At 40.4% G+C, this 14,979-nt stretch overlaps 1 long non-coding RNA gene across 1 annotated transcript in view; it reads right to left on the reverse strand.

The window, feature by feature from the left end:
* Nucleotides 1–2,633: 2,633 nt before the first annotated feature.
* Nucleotides 2,634–14,979, reverse strand: part of LOC131380691 (uncharacterized) — a 70,030-nt gene continuing 57,684 nt past the window's right edge. The window contains exons 2-3 of the long non-coding RNA XR_009208784.1: nucleotides 14,519–14,597; nucleotides 2,634–2,789 (exon numbers count right to left, since the gene is read on the reverse strand). This is a non-coding gene — a long non-coding RNA (uncharacterized LOC131380691). The remainder of the gene's footprint in view (nucleotides 2,790–14,518; nucleotides 14,598–14,979) is intronic.

Raw genomic sequence — 14,979 nt, forward strand, 5'->3', positions numbered from 1 at the left:
ATAAAGGAAAATTACTTTTTTTCATTCTGGCCAGAGTAACGTTTATGTGATAAAACATAAACGTTAGCTACTCTGCTTAGCACCCAATATGAAACTGGCAAGGCTTAAATTTGCCCCCAGATGGGCCCTGTCATCTTTAATCCAACCTCCGACTTGGAGTATCAACATGTGATCTCTGGGCAAGATGGTTGCCCTGAGTAATAGAAAAGGTAAGAAAGGAAAAGGAGAGAGAGAAAAGCATTGCCTGTGGCAGCGTGGGAAAGGCGAAATGCTCAGGGAGGCGAGAAAGACCCACCCATTGCAGCAACATTGAAAAGTTCAGGCGGCTGTTTCTTGGTAGCAAAGGGATATTTTCCAGCCAGCCTGTTAGCTCTCAAGTTTCCCCTTTTAGGGAGGAAAAAGGTCCCTATGTCCCAAGATCCTGTACATGCCTAACCCTGTCACCCACAGCCATCAGCAAAGAGTGCAAGGCAGATTAATCCAAAGAGAACAGCAGTTAACATCCCATAGTGCCAAACCTGTTCTTAACAGAGAGAGACTTTACTGGGAGAGGCCTCTAACCCCCTAAATCTTAGAAGGGACTCTAACCCTCCTAAGTCGGGCCTCTAACCTCAAGTCAAGCATCCTTGCCTTTTATTAAGATGGTCCTCTAACCCACTCTGTCTTAGGAGAGACCCTAACTCCCCTAAGTTGGGCCCCTAACCCAATCCCATTCTTTACCTGGGTACCCTACCACTTACCCAAAGTCATCCAGTCAGTGCTACAGTCTATTTCCTTTGGGTTGGGCAGGGGGTCTCCTTAGTACTGTCTCTTTTGTGGTTCCCTAGAAAGATGTTACCAGACCCCACCACTTACCGAAAGTTAGCCTTTGGGTCGGGGGTTTCTACAGTATAGTCGCTTCCTTGGTGGCCAGAAAGATGTTACAGGACCCCAACACTTACCCAAAGGTAGCCATTGGGTCAGGGCTTCTGCACTATAGTCCCTTCATGGTCACCAGAAATATGTTACAGGACTGGGGTCCTGATCCAGACCCCAAGAGAGGGTTCTTGAATCCCGCATAAGAAAGAATTCAGGGTGAGTCTGCAGTGCAAAGTGAAAGCAAGTTTATTTATAAAGTAAAAGAATAAAAGAATGGCTACTCCGTAGACAGAGCAGCCCCAAGGGCTGCTGGTTGCCCATTTCTATGGTTATTTCTGGATGATATGTTAAACAAGGGGTGGATAATTCACACCTCCCCTTTTTAGACCATATAGGGTAACTTTCTGACGTTGCCATGGCATTTGTAAACTGTCATGGTGCTGTTGGGAGTGTGGCAGTGAGGATGACCAGAGGTCACTCTCGTCGCCATTTGGGTTTTGGTGGGTATTAGCTGGCTCCTTTACTGCAACCTGTTTTATCAGCAAGGTCTTCATGATCTGTATTTTGTGCTGACCTCCTGTCTCATCCTGTGACTTAGAATGCCTTCACCATCTGGGAATGGCGCCCAGTAGGTCTCAGCCTCATTTTACCCACCTCCTATTTAAGATGGAGTTGCTCTGGTTCCTACGCCTCTGACAACTGCGTGATTTTGTTTTGTTTTGTTAAGACAAATAATAACAAAGGTCAAATAGCATTTAAAACTAATACATAGATGTGGGTCATATGTCATATATTTTTCAAATAAAAGTCACCTATAAAGACTTTAAGGTTCCTTTCTTCTTATTTGCTACTTGCTGAATAAAGGGGTAGTAGAAAATACTCCTTTAAGGAGAAGGTAAAGCTCAGGGGTAGCGCATTTGACTGCAGATCAGGAAAATACTACTTTGATCATTTTTAGGCTGGGAAATTTTAGCCAACTTCTTACACCAAATACACACATGCACACACACAGGCTTACAAAATGAGAGCTAGAATAAATTAATAAGTGATGATAATGCTGATCAACTTTCCTGCATCTACATTCTAACTGCAAGCTCAACATTAAAAAAACAAATCTACATATAGCTTGATTAAAGTGTTTCTCAGTTCCCTTCCAGTTCTAATGTTCTATAAATAACATTATTTCTCAGGTTTGGGGTAGTTCAGGTGAAAGCATATCTTTCTTAAAAACCATAATTATCTGGATAATTAGACAAATGCAATAAAATTTAAGACAGTAATAAGTACATGCTTTTAATAGAAAATCATATTTCAGATGCACACAGATAAAATGAACTCTGGTGCAGATTATCTTGTAAGGTGAATAATTTTCTAATAAGAGTAAGCACTTCCTTATTAGTCTGTTTTATATGTCCGATTTTTCTTGAACTAGGTTTCTGTAAAACCAGGCATAGCTTTGTTTTACACAAAATGGCTATATTCATAATATACTCAAATTAACAATTCTCCAGAGTCATGTTAAATCACGTTTAGCGTAAAGTTGCCTCTGTACATATTTTAAGTTGAACCTAAATGTTTTTCTGTACATCGTGAACTATAACAAGTAGAGGTGTAAACAGACCATAGCCTACACTTGTGCCAATCATTGACTTTTGGCCAAATGTAGCCAATTGTTTGAACATGTTGAAATAAGGCAAATGCCAACCTGTAACCAATCCAGCTGCTTCTGTGCCTCACTTTCCTTTTTCTGTCCATAAATCTTCTCCCATGTGGCTGTGCTGGAGTCTCTGAGCCTACTCCGGCTGGGAAAGCTGCTTGATTCACGAATCGTTCATTGCTCAATTAAACTTCTTTAAATTTAATTCAGCTGAAGTTTTTCTTTTATCAGTCAAATAAATACAAAAATGAGGAGGTTGCGTGGCATTTCTTCTCTGTAAGCAAGAAAAGAGTAGGGGCAAATGTCATTTATATAAATATGTCTTAGAATTTAAAATCACTTTTTTTTTTTTTTTGAGATGGAGTCTCACTCTGTCATCCAGGCTGGAGTGCAGTGGCACGATCTCGGCTCACTGCAACCTTCACCTCCCAGGTTCAAGCGATTCTCCTCCCTCAGCTTCCTGAGTGGCTGGGACTATGGGCATGCGCCACTAAGCCCAGCTAATTTTTGTATTTTTAGTAGAGATGGGATTTCGCCATGTTGGCCAAGCTGGTCTCAAACTCCTGACCTCAGGTGATCCGCCTGCCTCAGCCTCCCAAAGTGCTGGGATTACAGGCGTGAGCCACTGTGCCTGGCCTGAAAATCCTTGTTTAAATTCAGATCAAATCTTAATCTTTTTTTTTTTTTTTTTGGCCTTTCCTGTCTATTTGCTTCAAAGGTTTTCAGGAGTAGTGACGTGAATTATTCTGCATGTGCTGGATAGATTTTAGGCTTTAAAAGAGGCAAGATGCCTCTGACTTTGTCAGCATGAAAAGACTGCCCTGAGCCGTCTTCAACATACATTGTTAAAGATACTTGACTTTTTGTCTTGTTTAAAAAAAAAAAAAAAAAAAAAAAAAGACATTCAAAACATAGGGCTATCTCTTGAGCAGTGGGGAAAAAAAGTCACTTACAAACTATAAAAGTATTTTAACCCCTCCATTAAATAAATCTGTGCCAAATTTACATCTTTGTCAAGAGAAAATAAGATATCAAATTTAAATATTTTATATTTTAACTGAATTATGAGTAATGTGTTCTTTACATAAGTCAATTTAATGTGGCTCTTCATGGAAACGTTTTCATTTGATGTTGATGCTCTTTCTAGAAGTTTTAGAGAAGGGAAAATTGTGGGGGAAAAAAAAATGTTAATACAATGGCTTACAGATTTCAGTTAAGCCAAGATAGAAAAGGAAACAAAGTTTCCTTCAAAACTCAGCAACTTGAAAATTAATTTGTGAACTTTGCTGGAGTAAGATTTCTCACCTGAGCATTTTCTCTGCTTTTTGTAAAGCAAAGACAAGACTTGATACAAACCACCTGTTGTGCCACCCACCTCGTCCAATTAGACAAGTCTTTTGTCTTTGTGGAAATAATAACCCATATGAGTCACTACTTTCAGACTAACCAAATTTGAAAACCCTGCTCAGGATAGTCTTTTCTTGTTCACAGAGTCAGAGGCATCTTGCCTCTTTTAAAGCCTAAAATATATCCAGCACATGCAGAATAATTCACATCACTGCTCTTGAAAACCTTTGAAGCAAATTAAACAGAAAAGGCCAGAACAACAGCAACAAAAAAGATTAAGATTTGATCTGAATTTAAACAAGTTAACAGTAACTCTATATTATTCCATATTTTACCCAGCTGTTTTGGATATTTAATGAATTTGAACAAGGGAGCAGACCTGTGTTAAGGATTAGAGGCTATAAAGGTTCAAAAGGATTCGAAACCTTTGCTGAACTACCTATCTCTTACCCTGGCTTCTTGCTTGGGAGACTTTTAGGATTCAATGCCATTGACTTCTTTCTTATTTTATTTTACCGCAAAAATCTGGTTTTCTTGTCATTGCTTCCCAAACCAGATCCCTCAAATATTCAAAAACTGTGAACAGTATATGTCATGCAGAGTGGGCTCTAAGTCATTTAGCCTCGTAGGACCCTGGGGTTTATTTCTGAAGTCATTCATAATCACCTGTGTCAACTGCAATGAAAGAGGCTTTATTTCGGTTTTACTCTTTTTCTAGGAAGGCATGAGAAAGAAAAAGATCAAATATTACCACATTTAGAGTAAAGCTGCAACCACTTATCAAATTATCACTTCTCCAAAAAGAGTGAATCTCCTTAGTTTTCCCAGAATTGTAGAGAGAAAGATGAACAGTTTCATAGATTAAAAAGTTTGATGTTTAATAGAAGCTGATTCTGTGGATTAAGTTCAAATGGAGAGCAAGAGGGACATACAGTCACTCCTCAAGGTAGTTGGGGAATTGGTTCCAGGACCCACCCCGAGGTTTTACAGAACATGGACAATGAGACTCGAGTTCATGCTCTTAATTAAGTGCCATTTTTGACTGCCTCTGTAGTCACCAGAAAGATTAGAGCGATCTGGAAATTGTGCAATGGCTTGCAAAATAGGTAATACAGATGAAAGGAGAAAAAAAATTGCATAAAATTGATCCGAAAACATAGCAAGACCCTGACTCTACAAAAATAAAAATAAAAAATTAGCTGGGCGTGGTGGTGTGGGCCTGTATTCTCAGCTGCTCAGGAGACTGAGGCAGGAGAATCGTTCAAGCCCACGAGTTGCAGCTTACAATAAGCTATGATGGCACTACTGCGCCCCAGCCTGGGCAACACAGTGAGAACCTGTCTCAAAAAAAAAAAAAAAAAAAATCCAACAAGAGGATGTATGCTTCCTAACTCAATTTGGCATTTGGGAAAGATTTCTAGAGTACCAAGAATAAATCATTGATCAAATGGGATGATAGCAACAAAGGTGAAGATATTCTAGAAGATGGGATTGATTTTCTACAAAGGAAAGCAATAGCATCACTACTTCTCTGTTAGTAAGAATAAGTAGACAACTACAATATGTACAAAGTAACAAATAATATTTGTTGTTCATATAGAAAGTTTAGGAAATGTACAAAAATTATAAAATAAAAAAAATCATCCATAGTCTCACCACTCAGAGATAGTTGCTATTTTTTTTTTGGTAATGCACATGTAATCTACATATATAATACACATGCATAGGTACATTTTAAGTAGAATTAAATCTTATATATAATGTGTTATCTGCCTTTTAGTCACTTATTATATCAGATAAATTTTCCTATTCCATTAAAAAGTCTTTGAAAATATTCTTCCTAATGTTACACATATATATCATAATTTATTAAACCGATTCCCTAGAACTGGGCATCTAGTAATTCTGTTTTTTGCTATTATAAGTAGCTCCATGTTATACAAGTATATTATATTTTTGTGGACATCTCTGATTATTTAATCAATATTAAATAACATTTTTTAAGTTCTTGATACATACTGCCATATTGTCTTCCAAAATGGTTGTATTCATTTACTTTCCCATGAACAAGATACAGAATGATCTGATTTTCACTGCTGGGTAACGATAGTTAAAAAAAAATTTTCTACCAACTGAATGGGGTTGGGGGAAGGAAGCGTATTATTATTTGAGGTTTCATTATTAGGCTGAATATTTTAATATGTTTCTTTACATTTTTGCCTTTTATGAATTATCTTTGAAGTCCTTTGGCTTTTTTTTTTGCTATCGGCATGCTTGTCTTGTTTATTTTTAAGAGCTCTTTACATATTGAAAATATTAAATAATTTCATGAAATTACATTTGGACATATTTTTCAAGGCCCAGACTAAATTATGCATTTCATTATATTTTTCCTGACTTAATCTGCCTAAGTCAAATCTCCTGCTTCTAAGTCCTAATACAATATTCAATACTGAATTATACACTGTTTGCAATTCTTTAGAGTTTTTTCTTTTATTCTCCATAATAACTTTTCAAAGGAGAGTTTATGTATTTGAACAACTACAAAGATGATCAACTTGACATCACTGAATTCTCAGTGTCATTTGCTGTGACACAGTTACTGGAATTGGGTGGGGTTCAGCCCAGGTTCCTTAGCTACTATGTGGTTATTCTTGGGACATGACCAGGTTTTTTTTTTTTTTTTTGAGACAGAGTCTTGCTCTGTCACATGGGCTGGAGTGCAGTAGTGCGATCTCAGCTCACCATAGCCTCCGCCTCCCAGGTTCAAGTGATTCTCCTGCCTCAGCCTCCCGAGTAGCTGGGACTACAGGCATGCGCCACCATGCCTGGCTAATTTTTGTATTTTTAGTAGAGATGGGGTTTCACCATGTTGGCAGGCTGTTCTTGAACTCCTGACCTCAAGTGATCCTCCCAGCTCAGCCTCCCAAAGTGCAGGGATTACAGACATGAGCCACCTCACCTGGCCTCATAGTTTATTTTAAATATATGAGGCATAATTCAAAGAGAGCTTATAGTAAGAAATAGAACCAAAAAAAGAAATTTGGGATTTTTTTGTAAAGAGAGTTGAAATATTTTTTTCTGATAATAATTTCTTTAATGATTCTTTGTAAAGAATATTAAATTTTCCCGAACTTAATTTTATGGTTTGCTTACATAATAAAGCAGGTGTGTCCAATCTTTTGGCTTCCCTAGGCCATGTTGGAAGAAAAATTGTCTTGGCCACACATAAAATATACTAACACTAATGATAGCTGATGAGCGAAAAAAAAAAATTGCCAAAAAAATCTCATAATGCTTTATGAAAGTTTATGAATTTGTGTTGGGCTGCATTCAAAGCAGTCCTAGGCCGCATGCAGCCTGTGGGTCTCAGGTTGGACATGCTTGATATAAAGCATTTACATGAGTCACCTTAATATTATAGCACAGATAAACAATGATAATCGAAATAAAATTAAGCATCTTAGGGCTTTCAGCATTTGTTTCCTCTTAAATGACTTGCTGTAGATTCCAAGTCTTTATGAGTTATTTGGATGTCCTGAATGGATGGCTTTATCTTTCTTTTTATTAGTAATAGGAACTTATTTTGAACGAGTGTTCACCCACAAAAAGCTTTTATTTAAAAATCACTCTGAAATGGAGAGGCTCCAGGGATGGTCTAGAATCCAATGGAGAGCAATCTGAAATCACTTCCTATTAGGAGGGAATTTACCTATCTATCTATGTATCTATCTATCTATCTATCTATCTATCTATCTATCTATCTATCTCTATCTACCTAGAAAGATAGAGTGGGGTGCATACTTGATTTGTCTACTTGTATTACTTTTTGTGCAATCTAATATCATTTATCTGGGGAGAGAACTAATGAGGAGGAGGAAATGTTGTATGAAAAGGTGAAATTCATGCCTCCTCTCTGGAACAGAGTATGTGTGTGTTTTAGAAAGGGCTTCAAGTTTCTTCTGGAGAAAAGGCCTGATTTGAATGTTATTAACATAGCTGGACTTCCAGGCCTTCTGAAATGGTCTTTCATTTCCATATGAATATTGGAAAATGCTCCGCTTAGGGAGGGGAGATGTTGGGGAACAGATCTCTTTGCCTACATCTCAGCTAATTTATATGCTCTCCAATGGAGGTCATATCGATATGAGGCCCAACCCCTGTCAGCTTTGTGGTTCCCTTAACCTGAGAACCTTGAAGCCCATTGAGAGCTATTCATACTTGGCAGATTGATTTCTTCCGTCATTTTGTCATAGTAACTGACAATTCACTGCCATCCAAGTGTATCTGGGAGCACAATGCCCACATAAATATTGTTGGCAATTCTGAGCCTATCCCTTTGTGGAAATAGTAGGTTAATTTCCTTCTGCCGCTTGACTTTCTATAGCTATGTGGCAGAAGATCATTTCCACTGGAGCCATATAGCCGACAGGCCCAGCAGGGCTTGTTTTGAAGAAGCACAGAGTTTAGAATCCCCCATCAGTGCAGAATAAAATTAAAACCTAAATTAAAGCTTCAAACACAGGCTAATCTGAAAATGGAGACGGGGTTAATAGGGACATAAAAACTTTGATGAGAACCAGGTGCAGCCCAAGTCCTAAAACTAGTCTAGAAGGTTTCAGGCATGAAATTAACAGATGCAGGAAACCGTCTTTACTTTCAAACAACAATAATCACACAAGGGACAAAAGTCATTGAACCTCCTTAATCACACCAGCCTATTTGAAAGGTGCACTCTGAGCTGTGCTGACTCACAGAGCAGGTGGGGGACTTCTTGAAAGCAGTGCACAGAGTTCTGGGGTGGCCTTGGTCTACGGAGGACTTTCTTGTTGCATCCCCCGATGTTAATCCAATCATCACTGAATGGAGAGGCAGTCACAGTATGGCGTGGCAGAAAGAGTAAGGGCTTTGGCAGTAAACATTCCTGGATTTGATGTCAGGCTCCCCTACTTAGCCATGGTAGTCCAAGTCCCTTAACCTTTCTGAGCTAAGTTTCACTACCTGTAAAACGGGATTATAAAAGTACCCACTCTATGGGGCGGCCATAAGGATTAAATGAGAGAATTTATTCATTCAATAAATCTTTTAAGTGTCTTCTTTGAATTAGGCACAGCATTTCGGACTGGGGAGTGAAACTGTTGGGGTCGGGGGAGGTCTCTTTGATTTTAGTGCATCCAGTTAGAATAGAAAATAAAATTCCTTCAGTGCAGGACTTGACTCTCTGAGTTAGCTTGGGAGAGTCAAGGAAGGCTTCTCAGAAAACATAGCTCTTAAGATTTGAAAGAAAAGATGTTTGTCAAGCAGAGCAGCAGAATACAGGCATCCCAGGCATGTGTGAAGGCCATGAGCGAAGGCTAGAGGGGTGGATGAGGGCACATTCATTGTTGCTAGAGTTTAATGTGCAAGGAGCATGTGGTAGAAGACACTGCTGAGTAGAAGGAAGAGGACCTAATCACACAGAGCTTTGTGTATGCCCATTGCAGAGGAGTTTGGATTTTATATTGTAATCACAAGGAGACTGAGATATGCCTGCCCTGTTGAGGGTTTACTATGGACCATGTGCTGTGCTCAATTTCTGTACTATCTCAACAACTCATAAAGTATCAGGCCTACAAAATGGCAACACGATTTCTCTAGTCAGGGGTAATCAGAGCTGTTGTCCCGTGGGAATTGATTTTCTAATTAGTTCCTTGTGATGAAAAATGGTGAAACAAGTTTGAGTGTGGGTGTGTAAGGAGAGGGATGGTAGAGAAACCTTTCGAAAAATTCTACCCATGTCTGTGGTTAAGAGGCATGGAACCACCTCTAATTGATTTCTTTATCTCTCTGAACCTTTTTCGGCCTCTCGGGTATGTGTGTAAATGACATCTGCCAAGCCTTAATGTAGCGCTTTTATGGCATGAGGGATGGCTAGCATCTTTAAAAGTGCAAGTGTTATCTAAGGCTATAATCTGCTACAATTTTCTTCTTCCTGTTTCTGAAGTGTGAGGCCAGGATGCTGGAACATCTGAAAGAGCCCAGGCTTAAAGAGAGGGGAGCCCCAAGCTTCCCAAGTCCAATTAAACATGAGACAGGATTCTCTAGGAGGTTAGTAACATCCTTTGCTGCTGAGGCTCATGTATGAGATTCAGGACTTTGTGGGGGATATAGGGAAGACAAATCCTAGAAATCCAGATGCTTGGACTTTACCACCCACCAGCTATGTGAACTTGGGGAGGTCACTTAACTCCTGTGAGTTTCAGCTCCCTCATCTGAAAAATGAGAATAAATGGTAATGCCCACCTTGATTACTGCATGGGCCAGCAGGGGCTGGGATTACCCTGTGTTCTGGTTATCTATTTCAGCATAACAATACAAAACATAGTGGCTTAAAACTATAACAGCATCTATTTTGTTTACAAATCTACAATCTGAACAGGGATCAGTGGGGACAACTTGTTTCCGCTCCACCTGATACCAGCTGGGGCTACTCAAATGCTAGGCCTGGGCAGGGCACAGTGCCTCACCCCTGTAATCCCAGCATTTTAGGAGGCCAAGACAGGCAGATCACCTGTGGTCAGGAATTCAAGACAAGCCTGGCCAACATGGCGAAACCCCGTCTCTACTAAAAATACAAAAATTAGCTGGGCATGGTGGCACATGCCTGTAGTCACAGCTACTTGGGAGGCTGAGGTGGGAGAATTGCTTGAACCTGGGAGGCGGAGGTCGCAGTGAGCCAAGATCGTGCCACTGCACTCCAGCCAGGGTGACACAGCAAGACTCCGTCTCAAAAAAAAAAAAAAAGGCTTGCTCCTTCCCGTGTCTGGGAGTTGATGGTAAGTCTGTCAGCGCCTCCTCACGATATGGTGGCATGGTGGTGGCAGATTAAAGGGTGAGCACCTGAGATAGGCAGAGTGCCAAGTCAAAGCTCTACCATTCTTATGACCTAGCCTCAGAAGTCAGGTAGCATCACTTCTGCCATTTCCCTTGGTTAGAGCAGTCACAAGGCCCCACAGGATTCAAGGGGAGGGAACACAGGCCCCCCCCACCCCTTTGCAGGAGGAACAGCAGTGATGTTATAAGAAGAGAGTGTGGGATGGGATGTATGTATTGGTGGAGCTATCTTTGGAAAACACAATCTTCTACTCCACATGTTGCGAACAGCTTTATTAAGTTTAAAGCATCATACAAATGATGCTGCTAACACTTGGGCCTTTCACTTAAGTGCTGGCTCACAGATTTAAAGAGTACTATTAAGCTCTGTATTTATTCAGATAAGCAATACTTATACCTATTAAATGCAGTTACTGTCCAAGACATGTTTTGTTGTTGTTGTTGTTGTTGTTGTTGTTGTTGTTGTTGTTGTTTTGAGACAGAGTCTTGCTCTGTCGCCCAGGCTGGAGTGCAGTGGTGCAGTCTCGGCTCACTGCAACCTCTGCCTCCAGGGTTCAAGCTATTCTCCTGCCTCAGCCTCCTGAGAAGCTGGGACTACAGGTGCCTGCCACCACGCCCGGCTAATTTGTGTGTGTGTGTGTGTTTTTGTAGAGACAGGGTTTCACCATGTTGGCCAGGATCGTCTTGATCTCCTGACCTCATGATCTGCCCACCTTGGCCTCCCAAAGTGCTGGGAATACAGGCGTGAGCCACTGCACCCAGCCGTCCAAGACACTTTTAAGCACAGGACCTCATTTCTCCCATAAAACAACCATAAGAGGTAGGCTTTACGATCCCTGTTTTATAGGACACTGAAGCTCAGGGCATGTATGTGACAGCTTTATTCATTCACTCAATAAATATGTATTGAACATCTACTTTCTGCCAGGCAAATATATTCCAAGGGGAACAATAATAAGCAAAACAGACATAATCTCTACTTGATCTAGTGGAGAGAAAAATAAAAAACAGATACTGTAATCATAAAATACATTGATGACCTTTGTGGTCAACATCATGATGGGAAGACCCCCATATAAATGGAGTCAGAGAATGATTCTCTATGGAAATATCTTAAATGACACCTGAAGAAAGAGTAGGAGTGAGACCAGGCAGGAGAGCATGCCATGCAAAGGGACAAGTCCATGCAAAGGTCCTGTGGTGGAGGGAGAAGGGTATAGCTGGAGTGTAGAGAGTGAGGAGGGGCTTGCTTTGAGATGCAGCCAGAGGGGTAGACAGGCACAAAAGCAGATCTTTGCCCAATCATAAGACAGAAGCTGCAGACTCAGGGCTTGAACGTAGGTCTTCTGCACACCCATTGAGGGCCTTCAACCCAAGACAATTGCCTGGATTGTGTTAGGCAGAGAGCTACCTTCCTGTCATCTCCAAAAGACCATCATACAGGTTTGGTTGAACCATGTGTTTCTCCATTCAAGTAACAGGCTCTTGAAGGGCTGCGTGTTCTCTCTCTTTGATTAATCTCTGTGTAATATTAAGTGTAGAGCCTCAGCTAATTACTCCCAGACTGACAGTGAATAATGCAAACTCTTCTGTTAATTACTTTTTTGAGACAGAGTCTCACTCTGTTGCCCAGACTGGAGTGCAGTGGCATGATCTCGGCTCACTGCAACCACCGCCTCCTGGGTTCAAGCAATTCTCATGCCTCAGCCTCCTCAGTAGCTAGGATTACAGGCGCATACCACCATGCCCAGCTAATTTTTATGTTTTTAGTAAAGACAGGGTTTCACCAATTTGGCCAGGCTGGTCTTGAACTCCTGACTTCAAGTGATCTGCCCACCTCGGCCTCCCAAAGTGTTGGGATGAGAGGCGTGAGCCACCGCGCCTGGCCAATTCCCTCTTAGCCCCCCAAAAGGCAAATGCCCAAGCACTGCCCTAAGACCAAAGGGCCTCCCTTGGAATCAGGATGGCACATTAGTGAAAGAAATAAGAAGGCAGGACCTTTTTCAAAGCCTCAATCTGCCCTTCTGTGAAATAGGAGAAATTCTGCCCAATTACTTCTTGCTGAAGTTATTAAAAATTAATAGCACCAAATCTAAGATAATCAGTTCAGTTATATACCCAGTGCAGGGATGGCATCCTTTGCTGTTTTTGCAGGGGGACCAGTAAGCTGGAGCAGATGGAACAGGAAGGCCCCAGGGAGAGAGAATCTCAGCACTCAGATGCACCATCAGAAAAGAATGTTTGCAGAGAGTGAAATGTGTGCTACAGCACACACTTCCTAGCAGCCTTTTGACTCGCTTACCCAGTGGCTGAACTGTTTCCAAAATAGTTCTGTATAGGCTTTTGAAAGAAAACAGCCTGGTTTCTCTGCTGGCAATTGTTTAGGCTATTGGCAGCTTGAACATTAAAAAAGAAAAAAAATTCTATCTCTTTTGCCAAAGATAGATTACTGGGTCCTCTGACATGAGGGAAAAATGATTCCTTGGGGATAGGCACTATGTAAAAGGTATTCTGATTGGCATTGTCATTCACAGTTTTCAGATCCGTTTTATTATGGTGTCCAGTAATAGAATAGTTAAACCATGATCCTCTACATAAATCTTTTTCTTATGTGTTTATTCATAACAACAACAACAAAACGCCAACTTAAATGACAGGAATTAGAATTGCTCACCAAAGCCAGGTAAAACATTTCAAAGTTAAAAAGAAAGGACACTCACTTTTCCAATTCACCTCAGCAAACTGCTCTGAATTTCTTTCATAGTAGCTCAGTCATTTTTCTGGCAACAAGACCATGACAGTTTTCATCTTAAACAGCTATTACTGATGAGCTACACTTGAAATTTCCATTCACTTAGAAGGATTACAATCTCAGTTATAGACTTCTCATCTAGGATAAAACTCAGTAAGATGATTCTTATATGAGAAACCCTCAAAATAGCCACTGAGATGAGACTAGGTTGGAAATAAAAAGGCAGTTAGGAAAAGAGTTAATCTTTGGGGTAAAATATCCTTCCTGTGGTTTTCATTTCAGTAACTCTTTCATTGTGAAAAGAATCACTTTAAGATCACACATTGATGTGCTTCTGTCTAGGAAACAATACAGTCCATGTGGTCATCTACCCTTTCTGGGCAGAAGTCTTTATTTCTAACCATGTTTAAGTGCCAAAGTAGGTTATACTTGGTTGCCATAGGGTGCCAGTAAACTATTGTGAAAAGTTGTCTTTTTTTTTTTTTAAAGTAAGCTCATAGGCAGATCTGAGGCAATGATTAAATTGTTGCTTATAATTAAAAATACCCTGAGAACATTATAATTATGCTCCCATTGTTACCAGCATAAAAAAATTTCCTGATGTTTTCAGACTAACCCGTGTAGCAGCTGTCTAGCAATCAATCAACACATCGTTGACCAGATCTTCTAACTGTGAGCTATAAATCCCATCTGCAGCATCCCAGGCTGAGGTTAAGAGCATTGTGGAAAATGGGGGAAAGCCAAGTATAGCAAGACCTTAGAAAGCAAGGGCAAATATGAGGGAAGGTGACACTGGAGAGCTCTGTGGTGCCTGGTCTTATACACAGGCTCTAAAACTCTGTACTCTGTGGCCCTTGCTGTCTTGGTGACCCAACCTGTGACTATGAGCCATTCTTGTGATTGCATTCAAACAAACCTCCACTCAGTTACAAATGAATGAGTAAATATTTACAATGGAAAAAAATTTAGACATCATAAAAAATAATTATTTTCTATGAGGATGGAAATGAGAACTTAGGTACTGTACTCACAGGTCTAACATCCATAGTTGTGATGAAAACATCCATCCATCTTGTTCTATGGTGATGTTTCAGACATGGTGTTGGATTCCTGAAATAAAGTGATTATCAATATAGACCTTCGGTGTTTTCCCTGCCATCGTGGAGCTACAACCCGGGGAGGAATGCACTCAATGAACTTGTGAGTTTGAATGTGGTGGGTGTTAGAAGGGAGAAATGTCAAGTACCATAGGACCCAAGTTTTCTGTTGGTTGTGGTTAGGGAAGGTTTCCTAGAGGAAATGGCACTAAAGCATCTAATGCTAAGATCTTATGTTGTAGGGAGAGGGAGAGGCGGTAGAGCATCCCAGGCAGAGAGAATAACGTATATAACAGCCCCATGGTGGAGAGACAATGCCTGACAAATATGCTGAGAGGAACTAAAGGTTTTAAATTATAGCCCAAGCAGCAAGGGTGTGGGGAAAAGAGATGAAA

This window comes from Hylobates moloch, unplaced genomic scaffold (genome assembly GCF_009828535.3).
Source record: "Hylobates moloch isolate HMO894 unplaced genomic scaffold, HMol_V3 SCAFFOLD_11, whole genome shotgun sequence".
NCBI lineage: Eukaryota > Metazoa > Chordata > Mammalia > Primates > Hylobatidae > Hylobates > Hylobates moloch.